The following is a 16,779-nucleotide window of genomic DNA, read 5'->3' on the forward strand; positions in this document are numbered from 1 at the left end:
CTACCTTGGCAGCTAGGTACCAGGAATGGTACATGTGGTGAATTTGTGAGATATTTCATACAGACTGAAAAGTCAGGGGAATCGTAAGCTTCAAAAGTGATTTCAAAGTGCCTGGGTGATAGCGAGTAAAATCCAGTCTTCCTTTCCAGAACGGAGATTGAAGTGTAGCGATGTGGAGATTTGGATTTGGAGGGATCTGGTAAAATTGTAGGAACTTTTTGCAATGACTGAACTTTTTGTTAATGTTTGTATATTGTTTCATAGACATTTGATCTTTTTGAAGTATATGATCTTTTTAAAATATTGTCAAATCAGGTATTATTCAAGAGGTGGATTTGACCATTTCAATAGGCTTCTCTAATTTTACTTTTTCCCTTTGACTCCTTGAATTATGAAGCTCTGTTTAATTATATAAAGTTTAAGATAATTCAAGTAATATCTTACAATCTCTGACTTGGTAAAAAAAATGGTAAGCCTTTGGTAAGACTTTTTGATAAAAGATAAATTGCTGTCAGGAAAGTGCAAGGGTACAACCTGTCTTCTTAACACCTATTAAATGAATTTAATTAAAAAAAATAAAGGTAAAACTTTAGGCTGTATAGTATTTACAGTGTCAAAGGTGGTAATAATAATCATGGCTACTTGTTTCAGCTTTTTCTGCCATATTAAGTGGAGCCTTTTCATAGAAAATGATTATTTTTTGTGTACCCTCTTCCTTTAAAAGCTTTGTTTCCACGTGTGTATATGTCATAGGTTAATTAACCAGTCACCTGAACTGAATCACTCTTATGCATACAGGACTCTCACCCTCCTTTTTCCAATCAAAATATGCTAGGAGCTGATAGATCTGAATTAAAAATACTGGGTTGATAATGAGTAATCATCTCCACACACACTGTTATTCTTCTTTGTTGTAATTAAACCTGGACTAAGTTAAAGATTTCATTCTCTGTGTAGGTATGATTGTACCAAAAGACAGATTTAGATTTTACACTTTTACATTAATTTGAAAGGCTTCTTAACTCACAAAGCTATTTTCCTATTTTTCATTTTCATTGCTTTCAAGTTGAAGGAGACATGAAACCAAATGAAATCTGGATAAGGCACCTCTCCCTGAGCAGTAGAGATGAAGCTCTTATTTTGGGGATAATACGTTCAGAATGTGGATGTTTTTGTAAAAGTTTGTACCAAATTGCTTCCTAAGTACTGTAAATATGTACAGAATGTCGGTGGCATGAGTTTTATGGTAAACATTATAAGCTTAATTTAAAAGAGTAACACACAGTCTAGAAACATCAGGTGAATTTCAAGCTACATCAGCAAAGATGTAATCTTGAAGTGAAAACATGCAAAGTGTGCACAGGTTTTTGTGCACACTTTTAAAAGAGCAGAAATCTGCAGGTAGTAGCTTTCCTAAAGGGGGCCTGTTTATTCTTTTTGGCCTCAGTCTTTATACTCTTTTCAGTCATCAAATGAACAATTAGGCTTGTTTTCATTAATGATTTGTACCAGCAATGAGTTATATAATTGTCAATGAAGAATCCAATTTAGCCCATGAGTTTTCTACATTTTCATGCCTGGCAGTTCCCAAACCATTCCAAAAGCTTTATAATTTTCACATTATTATAATGTATTATATAACTGGAGTCCCTGACTGTATTGGGTGGGTATTAAATAAACTGATTTAGCTCTGTGTACAAGAGAAGTGAATCTTGCATGGAGCCCTGGTGGGAAGGGAGGCTTTGGCTGGTTCATCCCTTCCTGGGTGAACAGTGCCAAGAGTGCTGAGAAGAAGAAGAATTTTAATTTAGTATTTCACCTAAGTTTCAGCTCTTGGTAGCCTGGACTTAACCTTTATTGTGAGGTAGGTCCTCCATAAAAAGATGGAATTTGCCATTGCATTACATTATGTTTGGCAAGAAGGGAATGTTCTGCTATCTTTATAAACTAACTACATCAGAGAAGGATGGATTTAGTTTTTAAAATTCTTTTTGGCAGACAGAATGTGTTTCATATTGTCTGTATCTGCTTATAGCTGTCTTGTTTCTGGGTAAAAAAGAAAAAGTTTAGAGTGCAAAAAATACAGCTCACTGCCACATAAAAAAGAATTGTTTGGTTTCTCACAAAATTTGGAAGAATTTGCACATTTTCACATAGATGTACAAATATTGTAGAGGTACTTTGATTTATCAGACCAGCATTGTGGGAACCCTTACTGTGAAGTGGAGCCTTAGGGACATTTTGACCCTCTAAATACAGGATTTTGCAAAGGTGATGCATAATCTAGGAAATACAGGGAGCGAGAGAAGCATGGTAAGAAAATGGATAGGAAAAATGATGCTGTGTTATTTGTTTATGAAATAGGACCACATTGTACTCTGAGAGAAAATCCTGCAGGTGGATTGAGAATTGTTAGGAGCACTGAGAAATTATGCAGGGAAGAATGAGCACTGTGTCTCTGCATTTAGACAATACAATAGAACATGATAGACATATATGGATAATAAATAGTATAAAGGAAATAAATTGCACTTTAAATACACTTCTCCCACCATTAGAATAATTAGTTATTCAGGGAAGTTGAATAATGGTTGCACTTTCAAAACAGGCACAGGGAGGTTTAGATTTCTTTTTTTTTTTTCTTAAATAAGTGTAATCAACCTCTGGAACTCATTGCTACAATAGATGGTAGAAAACAAAACTTTACAGGAATTAAAATGAGTATTTTAAACCCAAGTTTTTGTATATAATGAAAGAACATGTACAACTGTTCTAGATAGAATCAGAGATGTAAATATTGAAATAACATTTCAGTATTATTCAATATATTTAGATTGTTATATAAAATAACATTTTTAGTATTGAGGCTGGCGTTGATGGGAGTTAGGAAGGATCTTCCCTTGGGACAGGTGTGTGATGTTTTGTGCTCTAAGGTTTAGAGTGCAATTTCCTTTGGGGTGGTTGTGCTTCTCTGCTGCCAGAACCCAAACCTCACACACAACCCTTTTGTGTAGTTAGACTTAGTTAATCTTTTTGTTACAGCCTCAGAGCTCTTTGTGCTTTGGCAGTGAGGCATTAAAGCTGAGCAGAATTTATATTACTTAGATGGTTTGTTTTGTTTTACACAGCCTTTTCTGCTGTGAATTAGGAAAGTTCTGTATTAAGTGATATTTCAGCTGCAACAATGACATCTAGGGGCTGATTTATATTAATTTAATTTAGATACATATCTCCTGTTTTTCAGAAGATGGCTACTAATATGTTTACTAAATCTAAATTATTAGTATTTGCTAAAAAGCTGTGAATCTGATATATGTCATATATTCAGAGAATACCCATGACATTTTTAACTTCTTATCTTTTTGTCTTTTGTTTCCCCTTGATCTGTCTTTTAATTAATTTTTGTACTGCTACCACTGCAAATCAGTGAATCTCTCATTACTTTAGACCTTGTATTTTTCCATGACATGTTATCAAATGATGAGATTTTTTCACTCTGTACTTTAGGTATACTTTTCTGTGAATTAGAGGGAAAATACTTTGCCTCTGCTTTCCTACATGACTTATTCTGTCTCCTAGAATCACATCTACTTGATTTTGTACAGGAAATAAGACTAAAAATCCCTGTATTCAATCCCCTGCTTCCCCCAGCTTTATGGGAGTGTAGACATAGGATTGACTCCAGATTTAAACCCTTTGATTCAGGGCCACCTCTAAGCTCTACGTAAATTTAATTTTATGTGTGCAAGTAAGTGTATACGTAAAATACGTAATTGCAATTTAGAGATGATTTAACAGCATCTGTCCTATTATTTGCAAACTTACTCTCATTCCCTTGAATCTTAGTTATTTGACCATAAGTCACTTGTTTGGAATTGCTTTTTACAGAAAAAAAATTCTATATTTCTTTCTCATCTGCTTCTTTACTTATATTTACAACTTTTTCTCAGGAGCAAGAGAATGTAATTTTTTTTCCCCAAAATTCTCCTCATGCTATTCTGTGGAATATTGTTATTATCTTCAGCATACTCCCTTCTCATTGGTCTTGAGCAGAAGAGGCAACCAGGTGAGCTGAAAAGAGTGAGGCATTGTGGAAAGCTTCACAGTGGCTCAAGGCAAGGTGCTAAAATGTTCTCTGCAGTAAATATGGTGGGGTTTTTTTTGAAACAACTATACCAACAGCAACTTATACAATTTCTAATTTATATAGAAGTTACACCGGCACAGCAATGCTTTTCAATGTTGCTGTGTCTATTGCTTTCATCCATGAAGGAAGTGAAAGCTTATTTCTGCCAGTGATGTTGGCAAAACATAATTAGAATTGCATTCTATGTTAAATCTTACTTAAAAATGTCACCCAGAATCACACCCCTAACTGCTCTGAGTGTGTTGGGAAGTGATTTTGGTGGACTTGGACAAAGTACTGCCGTGGCACATCCGTCTCTTGTTGGAAGGTCTGCAGTGAGTGGAAATCAGGATAAACCTGGGCTGCAGCTGAGTGTGAGGGAGAGAGGACCTCCTGCCACCTTCTTCTTTTTCTTGGAGGGGGAAATGATAAACTTGCAGATTCTTAAGAGGTGTTTTGCCATTACCTTCACCTCTCAGGGCTTCTTACAGCCCTCAGAACAGGCCAGGTTACACCTATAATATAAAGTGTGGTCTGTGTACCTATACTGAGAGTGGCTAATATAAAGTGTGGTCTGTGTACCTGTACTGAGATCTGTTTTAAATTAGTAAAATCATAGATTTTGTGTGGGATTTTATTGCTGAATTGGCCATGGGGAAACTCCACTTAGAATGGGGACAAAAATTATTGATCTATAGAGAAAATATCAAGGCAGTCCACAGAGGCTTGCCACATGATGTACTATATTGTAATGTCCAGTATTTTTTTTCCTTTTTATCACTTTGCATAGATACTGATATTTTTGCCAGCTCTTACTCTAAATAGTGCTTTAGGTCTGTAATCCAAGTGAGGGAGGGAGTGCAGAATGGGATTTATTACTGTCACTTGGAGCAGGGGGAGTCATAGGCACAAAAGACTCCAACAGCAATGACAGCAAAGTACCACTCTTTTTGTCTTGTTGTAGTCAGAGAAAATACAGAAGTGCCTTTTGCATTCTTGAGAGAAATTCTCAGTATGTGAAGTGTTGCATTAAAGCAGGTACATAGTGATCCCAGTTGTTACATTTGCCATCCAGAAATGCCCCAGTGGCTGTCCTCAGTGTGTATTTACACATCCAGGGGATTCATTTGTGAGTGATAAGCTGCAGTAAGCCTGGAATCAGATCATGCATTACATAAATTAATATTTCACCTGTAAAAGGAGATCCCCTAAAAAGAATTGGACTCCCTGGAGTTCTAATATAGCTTATAGTCCCATAATTGATTCAATTGGTGATTTTTTTTTTTACAGTTGTAGTTAAAAGGCATTACTTTTCCCTCCTTGTTAAATTGCTCAGTGTGGACTAAAATACCCTAATTTCTGGTGCAAGCAACCTCTAGAGTATGTACTACATGCTAGCTTCCAAAAGCTAAAATAGCACCAAAAATTTGGAAGTCCAGTCAAGTGTGAAACTCTGGTATATCCATGACTTAATTTCTGTATTAATTATCAATGTTGGACAGAATAAAAATATTAAACCTTCCAGCTCGGCATGGAAACTGGATAGCTTAAATCAAGAAATAAGAAATGCCTTTGGGTACTTCTGATATCATTAAAGGGAATCATGGACCAGTCCTCTGTCCTTCAGTGAGTGGTCCTGACAACTTTCCTTAAATTCCATAGTCCTGCAGACTTTTTTACTTGAATTGCAATCTGGTTTTTGCCAAATGGGATTAGATAGAGTTTTTAATAAAGTACAGAGCTGCTTGAGGTGAGTTTTAAGCAGTAGATTGTAATTTTTGAATGTGACATTTTTCAGATAACTTCAGGGTAGCAGTCACATTAACATAACCACGATAAATTTTACAAAATTATATAACTGACCACATATTTATCATGTGGATGATGGCGTGAGGCTTTTCCTCTGCTTCTGTAGAACTTTTAGGAGTACAAACTTTTATTATTTCTGAGCATCTATAGCAACACAGAGCACTGCAGATATTATATAGTAAAGACATGGTTCTTTATTGAAATACTCATTTGCTTTACAGAATCTAAAATGGAAAAATTTGCACAAGTTTCCTATTTGGGCTTACTATGAACTTGTCCCCTCAAAGTGTCCCCAGAACTTACTATGCACTTGCCCCCTCAAAATCCCTGTCACGATATTGACATAAATGTGACAAACTGGAGTTGTTCATCCTGTTGTGATTTTTATCTGAAAGCTTAAAAACAAAAACAAACAAACATTAACCATGAAAAGGTAATGGATTGAAATTCCTTTGCAATTTTACTAAGTTCAAATTCTCATTCAGGTGTAAAATTAGGACTGCATGGTTTGGCTCACTTTTTGAACGTTCCTTGGCATCCAAAGTTTGTTTCCCTCTAACCCTCAGCACTGTGCCTGCCTGCAGGTCTGCAGGTCCTGTCATCCTGTCTGTGTGTCTGTGTCTGTATTTCCATGTACACAGAGGCAGAAAATCAGTTTTTCATTACAAATATGCACATGGGATCTGCACATTGTGAGCAACAACTTTATGAAAACAAAGGAGCTTATTCATTGTAAGTTATTCAATCTTCCTACTGTTTATTAGGATAGGAGGAGACCAAAATGAACCATCACAGTTTTCTGTAGTGACCTTGAGGTGGCAGCAGCATTACATTCAATTCTGCCATGCACCAAGTCCATTAAAGGTGAAAGTAAAATTTGCAATAAATCAAAATAATACTGATTGTTATAATTTTATTACCAGAGCATTAAGTCAATAAAACTTATCTGAAATGTCATTTGCATTGTATACAATTTTTACTAGTTATCAAGTATATTTTAAAAGCATGTTTAAAGCAACCAAATGAAGAAATTGGTGATAAATTGTTGAAAATCTGGGACTTGTCTAATGATGTAGTAAAACTAAAGTCTGTTTTGATCTCTTGTATTGTAAAAGACTGTTTCTGAAAGCATTTGTTAGTACAATAATGTCTTGTGTTTTGACTAACTATATTTAATGTCCTAATGTCTGATTAAATATTTTTATGCAACTTGTCAGGTCTTTTTTCATTCATGAGTTTATGTAGGAAGGTCATCTAATTATATGACACCCTTTCAACGAAGGAGAATGTGTTTGTTTCTTTTAATAATGAGGAATAATGAAACTTATTTATGTTGGAAGTCGGGGAAATTTATTGGAGAATTACAACATGAGAAACATGAAAATTAAAAAACCCTTTTAATAGCATATTCATTACTGAGAAGCTTACAGGTAATGAAATAGTTGTGTGAAAGCCAGGATGCTGGGTGATATAACTCTGCTCCTGGCAGCTTTCAGGACATGGTTATTTTGCATTTCTATGCTGTCAATTACTGTTAGGTTACCAAATTATGTTAAGGTAATTAGTCAAATAGGAGGCACTGGAAGAAAAGGAATTGACAAACTTGTAAGCCAGCTTTGGGCTGGGAAGGCAGCTGGGGTGTTGGGGTGTTGGCATGTTGGAGTGTTGGGATATTGGGTGTTGGGATGCTGTGGGGGCATTGCTGCTCAGGAGCTGCTGCTCTGCAAGACCAGCCCAAGCCTGGACTGGAATCCAAATTAGATTTCTGTTATCCAGTGGAACGATGGCAAAGCAGCAACACTCAAAAGTCTTTTCTCTAACAAATGCAGAAAAATAATGTTAGTGGTGTGTTTACATCAATTAAAATCTGGTGCAAAGGAATGCTTTATGTAACAGATGCTAAAGGAGTCCCAATAATTGCTTAAAGATAGCTTGTGTAATAGATAAAATAATCCTGTGTAATTCAATGAAAAATAAGATTAACTTGTTCATTTAAGTTTTAAATTTATTCAGTCTTTAATTTGAAGTTTTAAGATAAGACATTTAGACCTGTTTAGCCTTATATTCATTTTCCCACTTGTTTTGTTTGTTGACAACTTCAACTAAGCAAATAGAAGTATTAAATATAAACAAGTATAGAAGTAAGTAAACAAAAATGTAAGTTGTATTATAGTTCTACAATAAGGTTTTACTAAGTTTAAAAAACAGAGAATCACAAACCACAAGGCAACAGAGATTTCAACACACAAATGCTGTTTGGGCTGTGCCAGGGCTGCTGGAGCCAATACAAATACTGTTACTTCTCTAAGACACAGATCTGGTCTGTGCTGTCATCTTCTCTCTGTCACACTTGACTGTTTCTAGAACAAACTTCTGCAGTGCCTGAAAAAGATGGAGAGAGACTTTTACAAGGGCATGTAGTGACAGGACAAGGGGGAGTGGATTTAAACTGCCAGAGGGCAGGGCTGGGTGGGATCTTGGGAATGAGGAATTGTTCCCTGGCAGGGTGGGCAGGCCCTGGCACAGGGTGCCCAGAGCAGCTGGGGCTGCCCCTGGGTCCCTGGCAGTGCCCAAGGCCAGGCTGGACACTGGGGCTGGGAGCAGCCTGGGACAGTGGGAGGTGTCCCTGCCGTGGCAGGAGTGGAATGGGATGAATTTTAAAGTCCCTTCAAACCCAAACCATTCTGGGATTGTGGTTTTTCAGAATTTCCAAAGATGTGAATGCAGTGAGTGCCAAAAAAGCAAAATAGCAGATAACAGCAGTACTCCTGGGAGGAATGTAATTCACTGTGAGCCTGTTTCTTCTTTCTTCCTGATTTTAACCTTATGGCTCTTTATCATCAAAATATATTTACCTCAGAAATAAAAGTAAGGCAGTAAATATGTATGAGCTGAACAAAGTTAATATAGTTAACCATAAACGGATTGAGTAATTTCACAGAACCATATAGAAAGGATGTTTAGAGGGTAACCCTTATCTCTGTTGGTCAGGGACCTTGATTATCAGTATCCCAAAAGGGAGATGTGTTTTTATTTGTCTTTAGAACAACATAAACACATTTTCTTGGAGAAATATAAAAAAAGTTGTCACAGTGGGGTCTCTTTGTAAGTATACAAAGTCCAAATAAACAGATTGCCCTCAAGTTCAGTTGGAGAATAATCTACTCTAGATGTGGTGGGATATTCCAGAGATTTTGACCTGGAACCAATATTTTAGGTTTTATTCAAATGTTAGTGTAACATTTGCCTAATGCTCTGCACTAATATTAAGCAGGACCTTGTTGTCCTGAAATCACAACATTGTTGAGATTGTACCATTGTCTTAATGGTACCACTGTTAAACTAAAATGGAAGGTACCTGGTATGATCCATCTCTTTGCTTAAGCTGTGCAATATCTGATAAAGGGTATTTTATTATTTTGTGGAGTAATTTGGATAGCAAAGAATAAATTGCAAACTGTTCAGCAAGCAATACTACCATTCAGCAAAATCCCATTACCTAGAACATTAAAACAATGATTCTAAAACATGATCTATAATGATTTGAACATGTTTGTAAAAAATAGATGACCACTGTACATTTACAGTTGACACAGAGGTCCCTAATGTCAAGAAAGCACTCTTGACCTTGATGGGTGGTTGCAATTCCATTTAAATCAATTGCCAATACAAGTCAAATGAAGTTCTTATGGCTGTCTAGTGTGCACTTCACTGTTCTTCTGACATTATTGTTCTACTCCAAGTCATTCTTCAATCTTAACAGCTGAGAGGGACCAGCATTCTGCAGCTTTATGGGGAAAGAGCACTAAGTTTTACTTCTCTGTGTTTTGAAAGCTTCTGCTCTTTTTCACAGTTTCCAAGCCAAGCAAACCCCATTGTGCTCTGCATAACACACAGTACTTGGTCTGCTGTTGGCAGAGCAGGTGTTTGTTACAGTGACTACAAAATGCATTTTCACTGCTCCCCATCTTACTGTCCTTGATTGAATTTGATAACCCCGAAAGCTGGAGATTTTGTTAATTTAGTTTTTTAGAAGCTTTCACCATATTGAACATTTAGACATGATATTTTCTAAACATTACAATGGTGAATGATGGTGATTACAGCTTTTGAGGTGTTTTGTGCTGTGGAAGAGAAAGAGGCACAGTAACTCAGAAAAAATAAGTTGAGTACTTATCCTGTGTTTGTACCTGTCTGGATACTTATTTTTTAAAAGGATTTTGCTGAAATTGGAGATGGATATATGAAAAGGGCTATGAACTTGTTAAACATTTTGCTTAGGAAACAAAATTCTTGGCTGTACAGAACTTTCTAAAAATACCTGGGTTAGTGTTATTAACTTGTAATTTGTTTGCTCTTCTAAATGAATTTAAGTGTCTACATTTTAACAAGTGGGAGTATTAAAGGCTGACATCATGGCCCAGAGTTTACATGACTTTAAAAGCCAAGCACAGATACTTTCTCTAGGACAGATAATATAAACTACGGCTAATCCTCTCCAGCCCCCACCCCCAATCTCTTTCATGAGTAGTCCAAGCTTCCAAAAGATCCCATATTAATGAAAATAATGGAAAAACTCAACTGAACTCATATGTTAGCATTAGATACATATAACAGCTAATAAGAATTGGAAATGAAAAAAGTGGTTCTGGTTGCCAGTGAAACCTGGCTGGGATAGTATTAAGAGGATGCTGCAATTAATGTAAAACTAATCACCAGTCTTCCATGGGGAAATGCAAATTGCAAGTTGTTAGAAGGCCTGTTTTGTTCCATAGGACTTGTATTGCTGCTAATCCACTTAGCAGCACACATGTTCCTCTTGTTCCTCTGTTGAGGTGTTTTTACATGAAAGTTTTGAAGTATTATTCCTATTTTAGAGATTCTATAGATTTATTTAGAGTCTGTTTTTACTAAATATGTAAGTATGTTTCCCTGCTCTTTCTTTGCCAGACCCATGGGCTGAGGTCAAAGTAAGTGGGTCTATTTTGTTCATTCTCCTAAGCTCCTGGAAACTGTTCTGTACAAAACTATTGAAGTAACCACTTGACACAGAGTAAATGTGGTACATACTCTGATTCTGTCTGTGTAGTTCAAACTCCAGGATTCTGCTGTATCTGATGTTTTATCCTTTTGCTGGTGAGCAGGAATAGCTGCACAAACCCTGCATTGTTACCTGTCATTTTCAGGGTTGAACACAAGGTGAAACAAACTTTTGTGCTTTGTGTTTTGTTTCATTCATTCATTTGAAGGTGCTCCTAGACAACAACTCCTCCTGTGCGTTCTGCAGTCAGCAGGAGGAGATGTGTCAGCCATGGCTGGGCTGTTCCTCAGCACAGGGATTGTCCCCAAGCCTGGGGGTGCAAATCCTTCAGTTCTGAAGAGCAGCTGTGCTGAATAAAGAGGTGCAGATGTCCTTACAACAACCAGAGTACCGTGGGAAGACGTGCTTGAGGAAAGACCCTGAACCACATTTACCACCTTTGAAACAAATGACAAGTCCTAACATTTGTCTTTAATCTGCTGGAGAAGCAAGTTCAGGGTGAGTGTAGAAAGGAAGAACATTGGAATAGTTGTGCTTGCACTTACAAATCTAGTTTTGATGCCAGAGTAAATATCTTTGCTTTCAATTAATTATGAAGGAATAATTTCTTTCAGGCAAGTGTAGCACGTGGCATAAGTAAATCTTGTGTTTAAAAGACAATGTTATTAAAATCGAATGTTTGATTAATATTTTGTCCAAAAGTAAATACAGTTTGGTCAGTGTTTGTTTCTTCACCAGATATTATGGTTTGTTGCTACTTTGAAGCTAAAGAGCAAAACCATAGAAGCTTGTGAAACCTCTTGTCTTCTCTATACCATTGAATGTTTGACCTTTGATCATACAATGTAGTCCTCTCAGACATAGAAGATTTTGATCCAGGTATGCAACCAACTTCCAGGAAAATAAATAATTTTGGTTTGTGCAGCCCTCTGCTCTGACATGAAAGCCATTTCTGAAAAAAAAAAAAAATCAGCCATCTGCTACTTTATTGTTTGATATCAGCAGCGGAATAATGTCCGATTTTAATATCAGACTCTTGGCTATGTACTGCACTAATTTGTTCTGTGACATCAATGAATCAAAGTAGAGTTCCTGATAGAAGAACATCAAAAGGAAATTAATCTCCCTGTGATAGTCCTAATAATTTCAGAATGGACATGTTTTGCTCAATTATGGTAACCATTAAGAGCTGTGTTTTGTGGACTGTTAGATCAATATCACAACTGCTACACAAACTGAGGGTATAAGAATCAGACTGGTGCTCCTCAGGAGCCACCAGTGTCATTACTAATGGACAAAAATCTACCTGTACATTCTTGGTAGAATTTTATGGTTACCTAAGGAAAGGAGATGTGAAAGTGTGGACTCAATGGGGAAGGTGGAAAACCAGAAAAAACCCCATCCCTTTTCCACATGTTGGGGAGGATGGTGGGCCTGGCATTACAGGTAGCATTTACAGAGTTTGTATCCAGCTGTGTGATTCTGAAAAAAAATAGTGGAAATGGAGGCTAATTGTGTAGCAGACAGGAGGTGTCATAAGATTATTCAGTATATATCTCCTGAAAATATGGTTTTGAAGTATTTTATTAGTTTCTTTGTTTTGGTTGTTTTTGTATAAACCCTGTCAAATTAATATAATGTTTATTAGAAAGCACGTTTCTTTATTTATAGCCATACAGTTTCACATCTTTCTCTACAAATAGATATATACAGGATTTGACACAATAAAAGAAATTGAGCATTTTTAGATACAGATCCTTCCAAGTGCTTACTCAACTCAAGGGTAGAAGAAAGGGTTACTGTACTACAGCATGCTTGTTGTAGCTGCACAGCATGATACCCACAGACAGACTGGGACTATATTTAGGGTTCTGGTTGTGTGCTGAGAATAGAACTAAGTGAGTACAGAGGCCCAAATGTGTCACTGAAATAAATATTGGCAGAATGGATGTGTGATCAAAATATCCAAATATATCAGAGAGTGACTGCAGAACTTAGAGGCAAGAATAGCCCAGGTAGGGATAAGATTTCAAATAAATCTAGTATTCCCTCTTCTTTATGTTTGCCACCTTTACCTTTCCCCCTTTTTTGTTCTATTCCCCCCTCAGCTGGCAGTCAGGGGTGGTGTTCGTCAGCCTGGGGATGTGCAGGGTTGAGCTTGTCCTGCAGCCAGCCTTGGGGTCACAGCAAGGACTGGGAGAGCTCTAACCAGTGACTGTCCTGGGCAGATCAGACCTGACTTGGGGAAAATTAATTTAATTTATTGCCAAATGAAACAGATTTGAATGGTGAGGAACAGAGACGAAATAAAAACAACCCCTGCCTCTGCTCCCCTCCTCTCCTTCCTAGGCTCAGCTTCACTCCTTCCTCCCAAACTCCTGTGCCCACCCCAGCCCCAGCCAGGGGCTCCTCCAGGCTCAGTGCTCTCAGGGCTGCTCTTCTGTTCTCACTCCTGCTTTCCATCCTGCTTTTCCTCACCCCTCCCCTCACTGCCAGGCAGTTCTGCCCTCTGCCAGATGTGTTCCCCCAGGGGTGCTGAGGGCTCAGCTGTGCCCTGTGCTGGGGCAGCTGTGAAAGTGGCAGTGCCAGCCCCTGGGCACAGAGCACTGATCAGCTTTACACTAATCAGCTCTTAATTTCTTTATTCCTGTAGGACTGCTGCTGAGATGAATGAGCTTGGGCTTTGTCTACAAGGATGCAGTGACTTTTTTTAGGATTCTATAAGGTTCTTAAGAAGACTGACATTCCTTGTTCTAGATCAGCACTGTGAGACCTGCAGTGACTGAGATAAGGTCAGGTGTTTTTCCAGCCTCTCTTTCCATCTGAAATGCTGCAATAATATCTTGTACTAAAGACAGCAGATGAATAATTAGATAGTACTGTGGAAAGGCTTCCACTGAGTAGGAACCTTGGGAGGGCCAATACAAATTCAGCCACCAGAATCTCCTCTCTGGCCTCCTCTTCACCACCCCTTTTGCTTTCCCTTCTGCCCAAGCTGGAGTTTTCAAAGGGAAACCAAGTTAAACAGGATTTGATAATGTGGCATTTGAAGGAACTGTTCACAACAGTCAGATTCACAGCAGATGTGCTATTGGGATTACCCTTGCCTTGTCCTAGTAATGAAGAAAGCAATGACAGGAAAACAGGGGTGATCCCCCTGTAGTGTTGAACAAGGGCTATTTCCCAATTGCTGTCATGGAAATTAAAGGAAAGCTTCACAGTTTTTCTGGTAGATAATAGGACATAGAAAAATTTGTCTCTCTGATTTTGCACACAAGTCCCAAAAATCTACTTTTCCTGTAATATTCAGATTTTTTTTCCTTCTTCCTTCATATGCATAACTGTTCTAAATAGCATAGACCTAAATAGCAAAGACTGTCAGCAAATTATCAGAATGAGAGATGCTGTCCCAGAGCAGCCTTGGGAAGCCATTCACATACCATGTTCCTTTGTTTCTCTCCTCCAGGCTGATAATGTGCTTTTGGAGAACAAACTCACCCACGTCCCCTGGAAATGTAGTTCAGAAAACTTTCCTGTTCTCCAAGGTTTATATAAGTTCAAATCTGGAAAGCAATGAACTCTAAATATGTCTTTAAGTGAAGAAATACTTAGGCAGTATTTGTGAGCATGGAAATAGTATCTGCCATTTGGGCTAATAGCTTATCTTCTTTATAAGAGCAGGTAAAGATAGCACTACATATAAGCATGTGGAGTTTCTGTCCATTCAGTTTCACTAAAAATCTGCACTGTCAACTGAAAAATTTGGGTTATTAAATACATAATGCATTGTAACTATATGTGCAATGGTTATCTGTTTGCAAGCTCCCTGCTTTTCCAAAGTCCTTCTACAAAATATTTTTTATAGAGACACAACACGCCGTGTTTGGATGGAGTCCTGCAGGGAGAGATGCAATTAAGAATGTTATGCAATAATACATTGTTTTTCTTACACATAATGTATTTGTGAGCATTATACATGCAGGCAAAAGTGCTGAGCTCAGTAATTCAGGTCTTTACATCTTGGTGCCATACTGGCTGCTTCTGCAGTTTTAGCACAAAAGTAGTAGTCCCAAAACCAGTATTAATGATAGGAAATTGAAAATAGTTCAGGAATTTCTTTTTGGTAGAAAAAATATTGAGAATATTGCTATCTAAAGGTTTGCCAGATATTAGTTACATTTTCCCTTTTTAATAGAGTTGGTTTATTTCTGAAAAAATCTCTACAAGAGTGGTGATGGAGCAGAAACAATCTTGGTTTTTGATGTGGAAATGCAACATCATTGTCAGTTAATACTTCTTCATAAACGATAAAAAATAATGATGATAAAACCCTATCTGGTTACCAGTTGTTTTCCTTTTGTTAAAGTTGGACTTCACATTTTTTTGTCATTTGTTCAGGGGTTTTTTGAGTTTCTCAAATTCTGGACTTCCTAAACAATCTTTTTCTTCTCTTTTTGTGCACTTCTACAGTCATATAAATTTGAGATGAAGGATATATTTTAAAAATATCTACCCTAGTTTTTTGTTTTTCTACTGATAACACAACTTCTATTTTCTTCTTACTAATATTCAGAAGAATTCCATTTAATTGCTCCAAAATGGGATCACCTAATTAAACTGAAAAGGTAAAATCCTTGCTTTATAATACTGAATTCAGTGGTTCAGTAGGGAAAAAAAAATCCAGTGAATGAGATTTTAATACTCTGATAAATCATAGCAATACCTTTTATTGCTCAATTAATTTAATACTATGTACTGTAAGTAATAATTAATGGCAGTGCAGTCTCCCTACCTTGTCTGCTGTTACCACCATGACCCTTGGTAAGGCTGCAGAAACATTTTAGACCTTTTGAACCCTAAATGTGGGTGGATGTCTTTCATGGGAAGTAACACAAAGTTTCAGAAGCTAAACTATTGATGTTTTGTGTGTGAAACTTGTACCTGTTAGGTAGCAGTGAAAACTTTATAAACAAATGTCTGATCACTGAGAAAATACATTTTGTTGTGTATGTAAGATTGTATTTTGGTTTTTTTCAAGAAAAAATGGAAAGAACAGAATGTATTCAGTTATAGGAATTTGTGTCTTATTATGCAAAAATGCTCTGCAAACCTGTCTAAAATTTTGTGGAAATGAAATATTGTAATTTTCCCCTTGCATTTACCTTTTTGGAATTTACCAGTGATCAGACTAATTCACAGAGTACCTGCAAAATGTTTTCCTCTTATAGACAACTTGGGGTCTGTGTTGATAAATTCCTGAGAGCTCACTGACACATTTGTTTGAATTTTGGGTGGTCGTTTGCTTTCTTTGCTTTAAAGAAAGAAAAACCCCTTAGAATGCACCTTTGCAGCTAATCCAGAAGTTGATTTTTTAGATTTCTCTGTTTTGTCAGAGCCAGGCAGGGCCCCAAATCAGCAGTGGATAGCCAGGGAATCCTGTCATGTCACTACAGGTGTAGTCACACAATGTATGACTGCTGAAACACTTGCCTGTGATTGCAAGTTAAATATGTAACTAAAATTAGTTTTAGAACACCTGTAATCTCCTTACAGTGTTGTAAAAGTCAGATTTAGTGGGATGGTTGATAAATTGCTTTTCATGCGAAGCCTTTTAAACCAGAAGGTTTTGGTCACTGTGGTGAGTACACACAGAACTCCAGGAGTGTCAGCTAATTCCAATCTGTATTTCATCTGCCTTCTGCTTGTCTTTTTGTGCTAGCTGTAGTTTGTGAGCCAGGATTTTACTCCTGTGCAGCCATTTCAGTAAGTACAGTGGTATGTTGTTAATTGATGAGTTAATTAT

At 37.2% G+C, this 16,779-nt stretch overlaps 1 long non-coding RNA gene across 1 annotated transcript; it reads left to right on the plus strand.

Annotated features, from left to right (window-relative positions):
- Positions 1 to 10,808: 10,808 nt before the first annotated feature.
- On the plus strand, positions 10,809 to 15,358 carry LOC132332945 (uncharacterized). Its single transcript, XR_009488016.1, has 3 exons — positions 10,809 to 11,474; positions 13,630 to 13,768; positions 14,443 to 15,358. It is a non-coding gene; the product is annotated as an uncharacterized LOC132332945 (long non-coding RNA).
- The last annotated feature ends 1,421 nt before the right edge of the window (positions 15,359 to 16,779 follow it).

Source organism: Haemorhous mexicanus, chromosome 12 (assembly GCF_027477595.1).
Source record: "Haemorhous mexicanus isolate bHaeMex1 chromosome 12, bHaeMex1.pri, whole genome shotgun sequence".
In the NCBI taxonomy this organism is placed as follows: domain Eukaryota; kingdom Metazoa; phylum Chordata; class Aves; order Passeriformes; family Fringillidae; genus Haemorhous; species Haemorhous mexicanus.